At 45.1% G+C, this 15512-nt stretch overlaps 1 protein-coding gene and 1 pseudogene across 1 annotated transcript in view; both read right to left on the reverse strand.

The window, feature by feature from the left end:
* Window positions 1-15512, reverse strand: part of LOC126283997 (tyrosine-protein phosphatase non-receptor type 7-like) — a 121689-nt gene that overhangs the window by 60532 nt on the left and 45645 nt on the right. The gene's annotated exons all lie outside the window — the stretch shown is intronic.
* LOC126285578 (5S ribosomal RNA) lies at window positions 914-1030 on the reverse strand (annotated as a pseudogene).

Raw genomic sequence — 15512 nt, forward strand, 5'->3', positions numbered from 1 at the left:
ATTTATCAGATATCTTAGAGTTATCCAACAGCCGTTCCATACAGCTCTAGACATCTCCTATAGGATTAAGTTCTGATGCGTTAGTTGACCAGTTTACCTGTGGTAGGGTGACTTAGCGTTCGTCAAACCAGGAACCTATACGAGTGGCTCCGTGAACGGGTATTATACACAGCTCACTCTTCACGAAAATGTAACAGAAAGGGCATCGAGAAGATAGGACCACTTGATGGTATGGTAAACACGTTTAAATCATAGCAGAACCACCAGAAACTACATTCTCCACTCACTGCAGGTTAACGCCTCACTGGGCTGCAGGTGCACTCCACGCCTTGCATCATTTGAAAAGACGAAACACCGTAGTACACGCCTTCAGACGGCCACAGCCCGGTTTCTGTGCTGCTTCACCACTTGATGACGTGCAGTTTTATGTTCCAGTGTGAGCAATGGCCTCTTGCGAGGTACCATACTCCAAACCCCACTGCATGAAGCTCCCTTCTCTCGAATACTGGTTGAGTGGGACTTTATTCAATGACAGAAGCAGTCCCTGTCGCATTTATAACCGCCTGTCATCGACCAGACGTGGCAATCACCTCCTGTCCGTGCTGGTTTGAATCTTTTTAAGAGCACTATTCTTTCGCCGTGTACGTGGATGCCTGTTGTTTACCGTCCCTAAAGACGCTGGGTAGTCATGGTTGACACATCAGCAAATTTGCACTCCGTCTTTAGGCCACAAGTGGCCCATCGGGACCATCCGACCGCAGTGTCATCCTCAGTTGAGGATGCAGATAGGAGGGGTGTGTGGTCAGCACACCGCTCTCCCAGTCGTTATAATGGTTTTCTTTGACCGGAGTCGCTACTATTCGGTCGAGTAGCTCCTCAATTGGCATCACGAGGCTGAGAGCACCCCGAAAAATGGCAACAGCTCACGGCGGCTGGATGGTCACCCATCCAAGTGCCGACCACGCCCGACAGCGCTTAACTTCGGTGATCTCACGGGAACCGGTGTATCCACTGCGGCAAGGCCGTTGCCACATCAGCAGATTTGTTCAGTTAATTCACCATGTGGTCATAGGCACGACCATGCATGGTATCTCCTTCCTTCCATTCTGCCACTTCTCCACGTTGACCAATTTTACATCTACATCCATACTCCGCAAGCCACCTGACGGTGTGTGGCGGAGGGTACCCTGAGTACCTCTATCGGTTCTCCCTTCTACTCCAGTCTCGTATTGTACGTGGAAAGAAGGATTGTCGGTATGCTTCTGTGTGGGCTCTAATCTCTCTGATTTTATCCTCATGGTCTCTTCGCGAGATATACGTAGGAGGGAGCAATATACTGCTTGACTCTTCGGTGAAGGTATGTTCTCGAAACTTTAACAAAAGCCCGTACCGAGTTACTGAGCGTCTCTCCTGCAGAGTCTTCCACTGGAGTTTATCTATCATCTCCGTAACGCTTTCGCGTTTACTAAATGATCCTGTAACGAAGCGCGCTGCTCTCCGTTGGATCTTCTATATCTCTTCTATCAACCCTATCTGGTGCGGATCCCACACTGCTGAGCAGTATTCAAGCAGTGGGCGAACAAGCGTACTGTAACCTACTTCCTTTGTTGTCGGATTGCAATTCCTTAGGATTCTTCCAATGAATCTCAGTCTGGCATCTGCTTTACCGACGATCAACTTTATATGATCATTCCATTTTAAATCACTCCTAATGCGTACTCCCAGATAATTTATGGAATTAACTGCATCCAGTTGCTGACCTGCTATTTTGTAGCTAAATGATAAGGGACCTATCTTTCTATGTATTCGCATCACATTACACTTGTCTACATTGAGATTCAATTGCCATTCCGTACACCATGCGTCAATTCGCAGCAGATCCTCCTGCATTTCAGTACAATTTTCCATTGTTGCAACCTCTCGATACACCACAGCATCATCTGCAAAAAGCCTCAGTGAACTTCCGATGTCATCCACCAGGTCATTTATGTATATTGTGAATAGCAACGGTCCTATGACACTCCCCTGCGGCACACCTGAAATCACTCTTACTTCGGAAGACTTCTCTCCATTGAGAATGACATGCTGCGTTCTGTTATCTAGGAACTCCTCAATCCAATCACACAATTGATCTGATAGTCCGTATGCTCTTACTTTACTGTGCTGATTACATACAGCCGACTGGCACATACACACCTTCACCACCATGATTTACGTCAGCGGTTATGGATAGCGTGACCATTTTATTACCGGCTTTACACTCTTTTTTTAAGAGGGTGGCATTATTTTACCAGTTGCCCCATACAAGGATGGAACCAAACTATGGAAACACCGCAAGAAATGCATGCTTGAACATGAAATGCATATGCTAGCCAAACCTGCAAGTGGTACCTGTGTAATGTCCTCAATACGTTGCAAGTATCGGTGGTGGTCAAAACGCAGTTCTGTGTATTTGTCAGTGCCTTATGTCGCATCTAAGTACATTTCATAGTGCGCAAATTGTTGATGCACGTATGATGGGTGCTTCCGTAACCAGAATAGACAAAGTGTATGATGTTTCTAGAGGCACCGTATCGAAGATTTATACTGCACACAGGGAGAGTGGGGAAACTTCATTCGGTAAGTTACACCGTAGACGAAAGTGTATGTTGAGTGCTCGTGATCGTCAATCATTTTAGGGGTTTGTTTCGAAAAATAACGAAAAGACAGCAGTAAAAGTCATTGCAGAAGTGAATGTCGCACTGGCGAGTCCTTCAGCATCAAAATCACAGAAAGGATGTTCCAAAAGCAAGGACTTGAAGGGTGTGCTTCAAATTCAGAACCATTCATCAGTAATGTAATTCCCCATAACACCGCAAGAGAACGACGCGTCGCAGGCGCCATATAACCTACATAGACTATGGAGCAATGTAAGAAAGTCGGCTGACTTTTGTTTCACACTGATTCCAACTTCTGGCCGAGTTTATATCGCAAGAGTGAAACATGACGATTTTCGATGATGGTCATACTGTGGTATTCCTTGGGCCCTATGATTACTCTGCGAAATCGCATTACTGCCAAAGGTTATGTAATCATTTTGCTGATCAAGTCCATACCCTGTTACGATGTTTGGTCTCCAATGGTGGTGCTTGGTTCCAAGACGACAGGGCCCCTGCTCACACATCTGGCATCATCGAGGGCTGTCTTGTGAGTACGAGAATGAATTGTTGCGTCTCCCCCTGCCAGCACCGTCGCTAGACCTCACTACTACTGAGCGCTCGTCGTCTACTTTGGAGAGAAAGATGCATGATCGCTGTACACTTGCTTCATCGTTACCTGAACTTGCCACTATTTTGCGGGAAGAGCAGTATAAGATCCCACTGAAAACCGTAAAGGGCCTTTTCGAGACGACTGGAAGCCGTTTTGAGTGACGGTGGGTTTCCTACGCCTTATTAGGCATCATAATGTGTTGAGTTTGAGGTGTTTCCACATTTTTGTCCACTAACAACAGACTATTGGTGGAATTGCGATTCCCTTACGTGATCACTCATCGTCAACATCAACACTCCGTCTTTCATTGCTGAAAGTTGGTGACCTATCACACAATCTTCTTAACAGTCTGATGTTATTCCTGGTCTCCTGCATCTTGGAGCAGCTGGCCACATGTTTGATATGTCTTCGACTTTATCGGGTCGATGGTTTTCCCTGCAATCTTCGATGACTATCTTTTCAGAGTGATCCTCCTATCGTCGAACTATGTGACCAAAGAACTACAGGATTCGCTAGAAAAACTGCCGGACGTCTTTTCTACGCTGAGTTCTCTAAGGACTGATTTTTTGGTTCGTTTGTCCATCCATGATATTCTCAGCAATCTCCTGTATGTCCACATCTCCGAAGCATCAATTCATTTGCGGCGCCCCTCAGTTATTGTCCCCGTTTCAGTACCATGAAGGAAAACTGGAAACACCAGAGATTTTAGCACTCTCGCTTTAGGATGTCTGGTTAGGGTTCAGACTTCCAGGTCCATGTCAGTTTCGACGTATCCCTATGCACTTCAATTCAACATCTTATTTCCTATGAAAAGCTACCCTCTTTCTGGACCACTGAGTACAGGTAAACAAAATAGTCACCTACTTCATATTCTGACACTACACCAGTAACTGGTAGCGACTCACTCTATCAGAATCATGATCTTGATCTTTTTCTTATTAGTTAACAACCCAACTTTCTCTCTTTCCCACTTTAATCTATCCTGTAGTTCCTTCATTTCTACTTGTGATTTTGCACACAGTGTGATCTCATCAGCAAATCTTAAATTACTGACTCTTCGTCCTCCAGTTTGGGTCCCACCAGTCCAACCACGAAGACTTTTTTTCTCTTTACATTTCTACATCTACATCGACACTCCGCAGTCCATCTTACGGTGTATGGCGGAGTGTAAGCCGTACCCCTGTTCCATTCGCAAAAAGAACGAGGAGGACCGACTGTCAATATGCCTCCATATGAGCCCTAATTTCTTGTGTCTTATCTTGGTGATCCTTACGCGCATGTATGCTGGTGGCAACAGAGCCGTTCTGCAGTCACTCCCTCAAATGCCGGTTTTCTAAATTTTCTCAGTAGTGTTCCTCGAAAAGAACGTCACCTTCTCTCTAGCGCTTTCCATTTGAGTTCCCAAAGCATATCCGCAACACTTGCGTGTTGCTGAGATCTACCAGTAACAAATTAGCAGCCCGCCTCTGAACTGCTTCGATCTCTTCATTTAATCCGGTCTGGTATGGAATCCAAACGCTCGAGCAGAAGAATAGGTCGCACTAGCGTTCTACACTCCTGGAAATTGAAATAAGAACACCGTGAATTCATTGTCCCAGGAAGGGGAAACTTTATTGACACATTCCTGGGGTCAGATACATCACATGATCACACTGACAGAACCACAAGCACATAGACACAGGCAACAGAGCATGCACAATGTCGGCACTAGTACAGTGTATATCCACCTTTCGCAGCAATGCACGCTGCTATTCTCCCATGGAGACGATCGTAGAGATGCTGGATGTAGTCCTGTGAAACGGCTTGCCATGCCATTTCCACCTGGCGCCTCAGTTGGACCAGCGTTCGTGCTGGACGTGCAGACCGCGTGAGACGACGCTTCATCAAGTCCCAAATATGCTCAATGTGGGACAGATCCGGAGATCTTGCTGGCCAGGGTAATTGACTTACACCTTCTAGAGCACGTTGGGTGGCATGGGATACATGCGGACGTGCATTGTCCTGTTGTAACAGTAAGTTCCCTTGCCGGTCTAGGAATGGTAGAACGATGGGTTCGATGACGGTTTGGATGTACCGTGCACTATTCAGTGTCCCCTCGACGATCACCAGAGGTGTACGGCCAGTGTAGGAGATCGCTCCCCACACCATGATGCCGGGTGTTGGCCCTGTGTGCCTCGGTCGTATGCAGTCCTGATTGTGGCGCTCACCTGCACGGCGCCAAACACGCATACGACCATTATTGGCACCAAGGCAGAAGCGCCTCTCATCGCTGAAGACGACACGTCTCCATTCGTCCCTCCATTCACGCCTGTCGCGACACCACTGGAGGCGGGCTGCACGATGTTGGGGCGTGAGCGGAAGACGGCCTAACGGTGTGCGGGACTGTAGCCCAGCTTCATGGAGACGGTTGCGAATGGTCCTCGCCGATACCCCAGGAACAACAGTGTCCCTAATTTGCTGGGAAGTGGCGGTGCGGTCCCCTACGGCACTGCGTAGGATCCTACGGTCTTGGCGTGCATCCGTGCGTCGCTGCGGTCCGGTCCCAGGTCGACGGGCACGTGCACCTTCCGCCGACCACTGGCGACAACATCGATGTACTGTGGAGACCTCACGCCCCACGTGTTGAGCAATTCGGCGGTACGTCCACCCGGCCTCCCGCATGCCCACTATACGCCCTCGCTCAAAGTCCGTCAACTGCACATACGGTTCACGTCCACGCTGTCGCGGCATGCTACCAGTGTTAAAGACTGCGATGGAGCTCCGTATGCCACGGCAAACTGGCTGACACTGACGGCGGCGGTGCACAAATGCTGCGCAGGTAGCGCCATTCGACGGCCAACACCGCGGTTCGTGGTGTGTCCGCTGTGCCGTGCGTGTGATCATTGCTTGTACAGCCCTCTCGCAGTGTCCGGAGCAAGTATGGTGGGTCTGACACACTGGTGTCAATGTGTTCTTTTTTCCATTTCCAGGAGTGTATATGCGGTCTGCTTTACAGATGAACCACACTTTCCTAGAATTCTCCCAATAACCCGCAGTCAGACATTCGCCTTCTCTACCAAAATCTTCACATGCTTGTTCCATTTCATATCACTTTGGAATGTTAGGCCTATATATATATATATATAAAATACATGAATATGCCAAGCAGGACACTGCTAATGCTGTATTCGAACATTACGGGTTTGTTTTCCCTACTCACCCTCATTAACTTACATTTTTCTACTTTTAGATCTACCTCCCATTCATCAGACTGCCTAGAGATTTTGCCTAATTCATCCTGAATCCTTCTGCAGTCTGTCAACTTCGACACCTTACCGCACACCACAGCATCATCAGTAAACAGCCGCAGATTGCTACCCACCCCGTCCGCCAAATGAGATATACAGAACAATAGCGGTCCTATCACACTTTCCTGGGGCACTCCTTACGATACTCTTGTCTCTGATGAACACTCCCCGTCGAGCACAACATCCTGGCTTTTATAACATAAAGAGGTCTTCGAGCCATTCACATCTGTGAACCTATTCCGTATTCTCGTACCTTCTTAAACAGCCTGCAGTGGGTCACCTTGTCAAAAGATTTCCTGAAATCTAGTAATATGGACTCTGCCTGTCGCCCTTCATCCATAGTTTGCAGTACATGTGAGAAAATGACATGCTGATTTTCGCACGAGCGATGCTTTCTAAAACCATGCTGATTCGTGGACAATAGCTTCTCGGTCTCCACAGATGTTAAATAAAAGCGGTTATAGAATCCACACTGTCTAACTCCATTACGTGGTTCAAAAGAACTTGCAATAGTTTTGTCTAGTTTGATTATTGCCTTACTATCAGAGCGGAAATTTCTGTCGGCACACTACACATTTATTTCCATCGAACACAGTCAAAAGCCTTGTTGTAGTCCAACAAACAAAGAACTAAAGGGGTATTGTCTACATTCTTTAGTTAACTGCCTGACTTTCAAATGAGCACTATGGGACTTAACATCGAAGGTAAGCAATCCCCTAGAACTTAGAACTACTTCAACCTAACTAACCTGAGGACGTCACACACATCAATGCCCGAGGCAGGACTGGAACCTGCGACTGTAGCAGTCGCGCGGTTCCGGACTGAAGCGCCTAGAACCGCTCGGTCACCGCCGCCGGCGTGTTTGACTTTCAGGACCTGCTCTCGTGTTCCTTTATCATCCACAAACCCTGCTTGCTCTTATGCTGTTTCTTAATCTAAGTAGGTTCTTAGGTGTTCAAGGATATCATTTAGAAAAACCTCGCTGGCGTGTGAAGTTAATGAAATGTCCTTAGGTTAGTTCCCACAACGCTGTGAGTTTCCTTTCTTATGAAACAGGATTATTAGCGACATGATCCAGTCCTCTATCCATGTTCCGCCATTTCATATGCTGACACATAGTTGCAGATTCTGTGATCATTTCAGCAACAATCAGGTCAGATTCTTCTCTTCTGCTATTTTTCAAATTACCTATAACTTTCCGGACTCCTTCTTTTAAGATTTTAAGTTCCATCTCCACTGGAATGTTTGCGCGACCAAGTTTTCCATTTTTATCCATGTACAACATGTTGCTGTATGTTCTCCAGCGATCAGTAGCTAGTACTACGTTGGTTAGAGGTGAGTTATTTTTATCTTCCACAACGCATGTTCTTGGTTTGAAGGGTCTGGTTAGTGCTCGCTAAATGAATATTATTTGACTCTTCGTTACGTACTTGCCCAGTTTTTTTTCCCCTCCAATGGGCAGAGCCTCCCCCACCGAGCTATATGAGTCGGTTACGAGAGAACGGCGAGGGGCCCAGTCTGCGCTGCACGCCCAGATAAGCCTAATGCTGTATACACAGCCGGCGCAGAGATACGGTCTGCGCTGACCCGCAGCAGCGTGTTTTCATATTTGCCGTGATGTCATCCGCATATCACTTTCAGGGGCTTTAAAACTCCCAGCCATTCACAGCTGATAGCCCCTGCTATCAAGAGCGTAATGAATTTTGCTGCAACGGAGCCCAGATTGCGAAATACACCATGGCGATTAAAATTGCAACACCGAACAGGTAGCGTGCAACCATAGACAAATATGTACGAAGTGTACTACATGATTAGATACGCCAAAGAGTGGTATTTGAGTGTAATCGCACGAATTAGGCAGAAGTACACAAGTACACTGGTGAGCAAAACTTAAAGAAGGAAATAGGTTTCGCATAGGAATCGTGCAATATTACTGCTTCAGCCATTATAGTTTTATGAAGTTCCGATAGGTGGCAGCGCTGTAAGTTACCTTCAAAATGGCGCCCGCAGCGGAGGTGCGTTCCATGCAGAGGACTGTCGTTGATTTTCTTTTGGCGGAAAACCAGAGCATCACAGATATTCGTAAACGCTTGGAGAGTGTCTGCGAAGACCCGGCCGTGAACAAAAGCACGATGAACCATTAGGTAAGGCGTCTGTCCTCGCCACAACAAGGTCACGCAAACCCGTCCGATCCCCCGCGGGCCGGCCGGCCGCACACAGCTGTCACTCCAGCAATGTTGGAACGTGCGGACACTCTCATTCGAGGTGATCGATGAGTCACAATCAAACACCTCTCGCTGCTCACTGAACATCTCTATTGGTAGTGCTGACACACTCGTCCACTAGCTGGGGTACACAAAAGTGTGTGCCCACTGGATTTCTCGCTGTCAAACAAATGACCATAAAGAGCAACGCCAATTGCTTGGGCGTTACGAGGCTGATCGTAACAATATTTTGTCGAACATCGTCATTGGCAGGCGCTCATCGCTTCGAACGGGAAACAAAACGTGAATTCATGGAGTGGCACCACACTACCTCTCCTCTGAAGAAAAAGTTCAAAGACGATCTTCTGGGGCTCTGAAGGGGTTATTCGTTTTGATGTCTTCCCTCTTGGTTCAACGATCAACCCTGAAGTATAGAGTGCTACCCGCAGGAAATTGAAGGAACGACTTCAGCGTGTTCGTCTCGACATGAACGGATAGGCACTTTTCCTTCTGCATGACAACGCAAGGCCTCACACACGTCTGCACAGTCGAGAGGAACTCAAAAAACTTCATTGAACTGTTCTTCCATACAGCCCGGACCTCGCACCTTGGCACAATGAAGGACGCACTCTGTGGGAAGCAGTACGTCGATGATGGGGGCCAAGACGTTGACTCCGACGTCGACCAGTAGAGTTTCCATGAGTGCATATTGGCCCTCCCAGTAAGGTAGCGTAAGGCCGTCACATTAAACGAAGATTATGTTGAAAAATACTGTTTTGTAGTAAAACAGTGAGGAATAATGTACGAGGTTAATCCCAAAAGTAAGGTCTCCTATTTTTTTAAATATATGTACAGACCTATGTTTGTGTGGCAGTTAGTCACACTGTTATGATGAGTGCTTCACGCGCTGTGTGTAAACAAGCGCACGTCGCTCTCAGTCTTGGCTTGGCAGCCGTTGAGAATGGAGCTCCCGTTGGATGTTACCGCCAAGTGCGAATTGCGCGCGGTTATTCGATTTTTGGATGCAAAGGGCAATGCGCCGATTGGAATCCATCGCCAATTGATGGAAGTGTATGTTGAGTCGTGCATGGATGTCAAAAATGTTCGTAAGTGGTATGGAGAGTTTGCGGCTGGTCGGACCGAAAAAAATGGTTCAAATGGCTCTGAGCACTATGGGACTTAACATCTTTGGTCATCAGTCCCCTAGAACTTAGAACTACTTAAACCTAACTAACCTAAGGACATCACACACATCCATGCCCGAGGCAGGATTCGAACCTGCGACCGTAGCAGTCGCGTGGTTCCGGACTGAGCGCCTAGAACCGCTAGACCACCGCGGCCGAAATTCACGACGAACAAAGGAGCGGGAGACCGTCAATTTCTGAGGAGACAGTGTTGAAGGTTGAACAAAGCATGCGTGAAGATCGGCAGCTCACCCTGGATGATCTCTGCACGTTGGTTCCTGAGATTTCCCGAAGCACCGCTCACAGAATTTTAACGGAAACATTGAACTACCGGAAGGTGTGCGCAATATGGGTGCCACACAAGCTGACTGAGGACCACATGCGGCAACGAGTTGATGCTTCCCGCGCATTTCTTCACCACCTTGCATCCGAACAGGACAACTTTCTGGTTTCAATTGTCACAGGTAACGAAACCTGGGCACACCACTTTACACCTGAGACCAAGAACAATCACGCCGGTAGCGGCATCCTTCTTCGCCAAAGCCGCCACAATCCCGGTATAGTCACGAAGCCGTTTTTTGGGATCAGAAAGGGGTATTATGGGTCGACTATTGCCCACTAGGACCACAATTAACGTTGACAGGTACTGCGAGACCCTGAAAAAAGTCAAACGGGCAGTTCAGAGCTGGCGAAGAGGAATGTTGAGCCAGGGCGTACACAATCTCCATAACAACGCTCGCCCAACATCGCTCGGCAAACCGTTGCTCTCCTGCAACAGTTTCAGTGGAACCCACCCACCCTATGGTCCTGACTTGGCGCCCAGTGACTATTACCTGTTCCCTAGGTTAAAAGAACATTTGGCCGGAAAGCGATTCAGTTGCGACGACGAGGTGAAAGAAGAGGTTTATAACTTTCTGAACAGCATGGCGGCTAGCTGGTAGGACATGGGTATACAAAAATTGCAACAGCGTCTACAAAAATTCATCGATAGAAATGGTTATTAGGTCGAAAAATAGCTAAATGATCAAGCTGCAAACTGATGTAAACCACTGTAGAAATAAAGAGGTCTATGCACTTATAAATAAATAGGAGACCTTTCTTTTGGGACTACCCTCGTAGTATGCTTGAATCCTGAATGAAACCAACCCGTTTTCAGAAAAAACGTTGCGTTACTGATTGAGCCCCCTCCCCTCGTAGCTCGATGAAACGTGGACCACACATGGAAAGAACTTCTACAGTACTCTGCAGCGACTATTATTGATGTTAATGGATCCTCTTTGCCGACCAGTCCATTCCCTATGCACCATAATTGTGTTATTCGGAGTACTGCTGCTACCAATGTGAAATTCGGGTGTGATTCATTCCGTTGATTTCATGGAATTTTTTATAATGGCTCTCCACAATGCTTGACGGTTCCCGTCCTTCAGTACATGATATCTGCCTGGTCTTGCTTCAGCTGCATTTGTTTATTCACTTTTCCATTTCACAGTCTCACCAACAGTCGACTGGTATGGCTGAAATGTCCCTGATGGATTTGTTACTCGGGTAATATACAAAACAATTAGTCCGTGGTCGAAGCTACTGAGTTTTCCCACCCTGTCAATTCTTCTATATTGATAACACTATAGTACCCATCTCTTTTATACTGACAGGTCTTAGGTGTCATCCAACGACTGGTCCTCGGTCTAAGTCACTGACCAGTTCTATTGTTATTGCTTCTATACTGCTAACACAATAGTCCCAATCTCTTTTTATACTGGCGGGTTCGCCTGCCATGACATCCAGTGGTCAATCCGGAATCACATAGGAGTGTTCGGATATTTTTGATCAGGTGGTGTGTAATTTTACATTCAGTAATCGCAAAAATGTATCTGATTGTGGCGTGTGCAATCAATATAAAAAGAATTAGATGCGCCATCTGCAGCACTGTAATTAAAGTTCACCATAATTATCATTATTTTCACAAAACTGACATATTCAGGAACATGGCTGGATTAACTGTAGTTGCCCTTCACGAAACTGCCTATTCTGAAACGATCAGTATCTTCTCTGGCATACTAAGATAAAAAAGGTGACAGTATTATGGCCATTTCATCGTTAATACTTTCAGGGTCGGTTTCCTTGGTTGTTAGTTATTACTTTGAGACAAACAGAGCACTGCGGAGTGTGCTTTTAAGCGGATAAGTCAGTGTATTTCTTTATCACGTAGTATGCGAGTTATGACTTGACATGGCGAGATTGTAGCTCGTTAAGTTGGCATCTCAGGGCAGCAGCTGTTGCTTGATTGATAGCAACTGCCTCAAACTGGACATGGCATTGACAGCAATGACTCATACAAACCGTCATTGCTCATACTCATGAAGAAAGTCTCGAGGCATCCTCCAGCACACGTTGAAATACCTCACATTAAGCACGATAGCAAAGTGTCCCAAAATACACACTCTATCCTCTCTCCCATGAAGATCTGCAAACTTTGCTCTGGGTGTGTCCTCAGACTGCAGGATCAGCTAGGATCATTTCTCCAATTTCATTATTTCTTAATAACGTTTGTTCTTGAGTAACGCCCTCTTTTTTCCACGCTAAAAAATCAAAGTACTGTCCCTTCTAGAGCATTCACTTAGATTGCTTACGTCTCTCTAATAATCTACAAACTCCGTATTCTGTGAGCTATAAATGTTGAGAAGTCTCTAAGCTTGCCCACTGTGCATTATTGTCGCTGGGGCACAGTTCCAATTACAGAAAGGTATTCTTTCGGCCCCTCCCGTATCTACACTGCTGGCAGTCAGGATGCCACCTGTGGTGTTGCTACCCAGTGAGATTGCTATTCTTCTGTTCCCAATGCTGTCTTCTTTGAACTCTTAATAGTTTCATTTTGCACTCTTTTCCTAAAACGATAATAATCAACACAAGCTTTTATGATGAATTACAATAAATAAATAAAAAACGGATTTTTTTTCGTAAACTAAAACAGGACTGGAAAAGAAAAACATTACTAGATGTTCATTAGTCTATCATTAAATTACTTTTAATGTTACTGCCGTACTCTCAAGTACCGAAAAGCTTAGTTTTTTAATAATTCTGTGCTATTTTGCGCCTGAAGTTGTGACCGAGCGGTTCTAGGGTTAGTTAGGTTTAAGTAGTTCTAAGTTCTGGGGGACTGATAACCTCAGATGTTAAGTCCCATAGTGCTTAGAGTCATTTGAACCATTTTTTTGCTATTTCGCGTTATCCGACGAGAATGTTGATAAAAGGTAATAAATCAAAGATATCGATATATTTTTCCCATTCATAGTTAGACTATTCAGTACTTTAATAACCTGTGCCGTTACTACATTTAGCAACTGTAGGCGAGCTTCAAATAGCACAAACGTACTTTGCTCGCGAAAAGGGAGGTGTTACAATACTGTCACGAATGTTTAGTCCCACATTTCTAATGAAAATTACATGTTTGAAGTCTGATACTCATAAGATCTTTTCTGAGTAAGACATCTACAATGAAAACTTTTGAAGAGGGTTGACTCGTCTGGTTTCTCTCCAAAAAGAACTTATTTCCAGTCAAAAGTTGCAATGAAAAAAGTCCCCATGGTTATCAGTTTCGTTTCATTTGAGTAGACAGCGCCATATTACTAGCTCTTCAAAATATTTTGACGTTACTGACACGAGAGTGAGTAATTCCGACGTGTTAGTCGATTTCATAACGAAACATTCATGCCTTTAGTGTTGATTTCGTTCTTGCTAACTAACTTTCTGAAATATCTCTAAGAATTTAAGATTTTTGTGGAGAGAGCATTTACAGATGCAAATATTCTCTTTTTATCAATAGGACATATATGTTGTTTTTCTGTCTCTCCAGGAGTTTTCTCTAGCAATCGTAAAAATGATAGCTTGACGGAGAACGTAGTTCACAATCAGACGCAATTCTCGTCGTGGTAAATCATTAATTTCTTTGCAGAATTTTATTTTCTGTGCAGGCAGTGGTCTGCACTCATTAATTTTGAAACTGAATTTTTTAACGTAGAAACGAGAGCTTTTTAATCGATGTATGAATTGTGTATGTAGTCAGCCGCACAATACGGAGGCACAAATTTATTTCCAAGCGTTTCTAAATAATGGACGAACTAATCTGAAAGCATATCATAAAACTCAAACAATTTAAGCGCGCAAGCAATAAGCAGGGACGGGAAAGCTATAGAACGGCTGAATTTGTTGGGTAGGCCATTCGATTAGGAGAAAGGAAGTTAACGGCGCTGACAGACGAGTCTGTCGCAAATCCTACCTCGCGACGTCTGAAATAGAGCAGGCGGCTATTTTCTACCAAGTTCAATCATTGTATTAAGTATTGTGTAACATGGAGCTGTCATTTTCAGTTTTGCGTATCTGCCTGACTTTAATTTCATCAGTTGTTAGTCATTTTCTGTTGTGGATATTACGTGAAAAGATTGTGAAAATGATGTACGTATTCCTTCGGAAAGTAGCTTCTGCCCAAGATTCTTTTTTTTTTTTTTTTCTACAAAAGAGCAGAATAAGGGCGCTAGAACGGTCCACGGCGTAAGGTGAGCGAAGTGAATGTATTCAGTCAGCGACAAGTATGAACTTTTATGCATAGACTATGGGTCGATGGATAAAAGTCTTCGTTTGTTATCGCAATAACATATTTTATTTACTCTTGCTGGCCACCACAGCCTCGACAAATTCAGTCAAAGAATCACATTCCCTCGTGCTGTTCAGCAGAGATAATCCTTTATCCTGCACTGGTTATCAGTCTTGGGTCGTTGACAAGTACACCTACAATATGGCAACAAACAACCAAAATAGAAATGAAGTCAAACGAAAAAAAAACTAGTTAGTTAGCTACTTACATCAGACATCGAATTCGCGATGAACGCTATGATGTGAAATGTGTCAACAGTACAAACACAGAACACTTATACAGGGTAGTCCATTGATAGTGACCGGGCCAAATATCTCACGAAATAAGCATCAAACGAAAAAACTACAAAGAGCGAAAGTCGTCCAGCTTGAAGGGGGAAACCAGATGGCGCTATGGTTGGCCCGCTAGATGGCGCTGCCATAGGTCAAACGGATATCAACTACGTTTTTTTAAAAATAGGAACCCCCATTGTTTATTACATATTCGTGTAGTACGCAAAGAAATATGAATGTTTTAGTTGGACCACTTAAAACATTCATATTTCTTTACGTACTACACGAATATGTAATAAAAATGGGGGTTCCTATTTAAAAACACGCAGTTGATATCCGTCTGACATATGGCAGCGTCATCTAGCGGGCCAACCATAGCGCCATCTGGTTTCCCCCTTCAAGCTAGACAAGTTTCGTTCTTTGTAGTTTTTTCGTTTGACGCTTATTTCGAGAGATGTTTGGCCCGGTCGCGATCAGTGGACCACCCTGTATACAACAGAATGAAAAAAAAAAATAATTATATTGCTACATGCTGGTCATACACAGTTTTTTAATGGCTGTTTATCTCTATTCAAGGATTACTCTTTGGTGCAGGAAGAGATGGTAAGGAGAAACATATTTATATTTGAAAACATTTCCGCTGCCTGCAAGGTATTTTATGTCCA

This window comes from Schistocerca gregaria, chromosome 8, assembly GCF_023897955.1.
Source record: "Schistocerca gregaria isolate iqSchGreg1 chromosome 8, iqSchGreg1.2, whole genome shotgun sequence".
Taxonomy (NCBI): domain Eukaryota; kingdom Metazoa; phylum Arthropoda; class Insecta; order Orthoptera; family Acrididae; genus Schistocerca; species Schistocerca gregaria.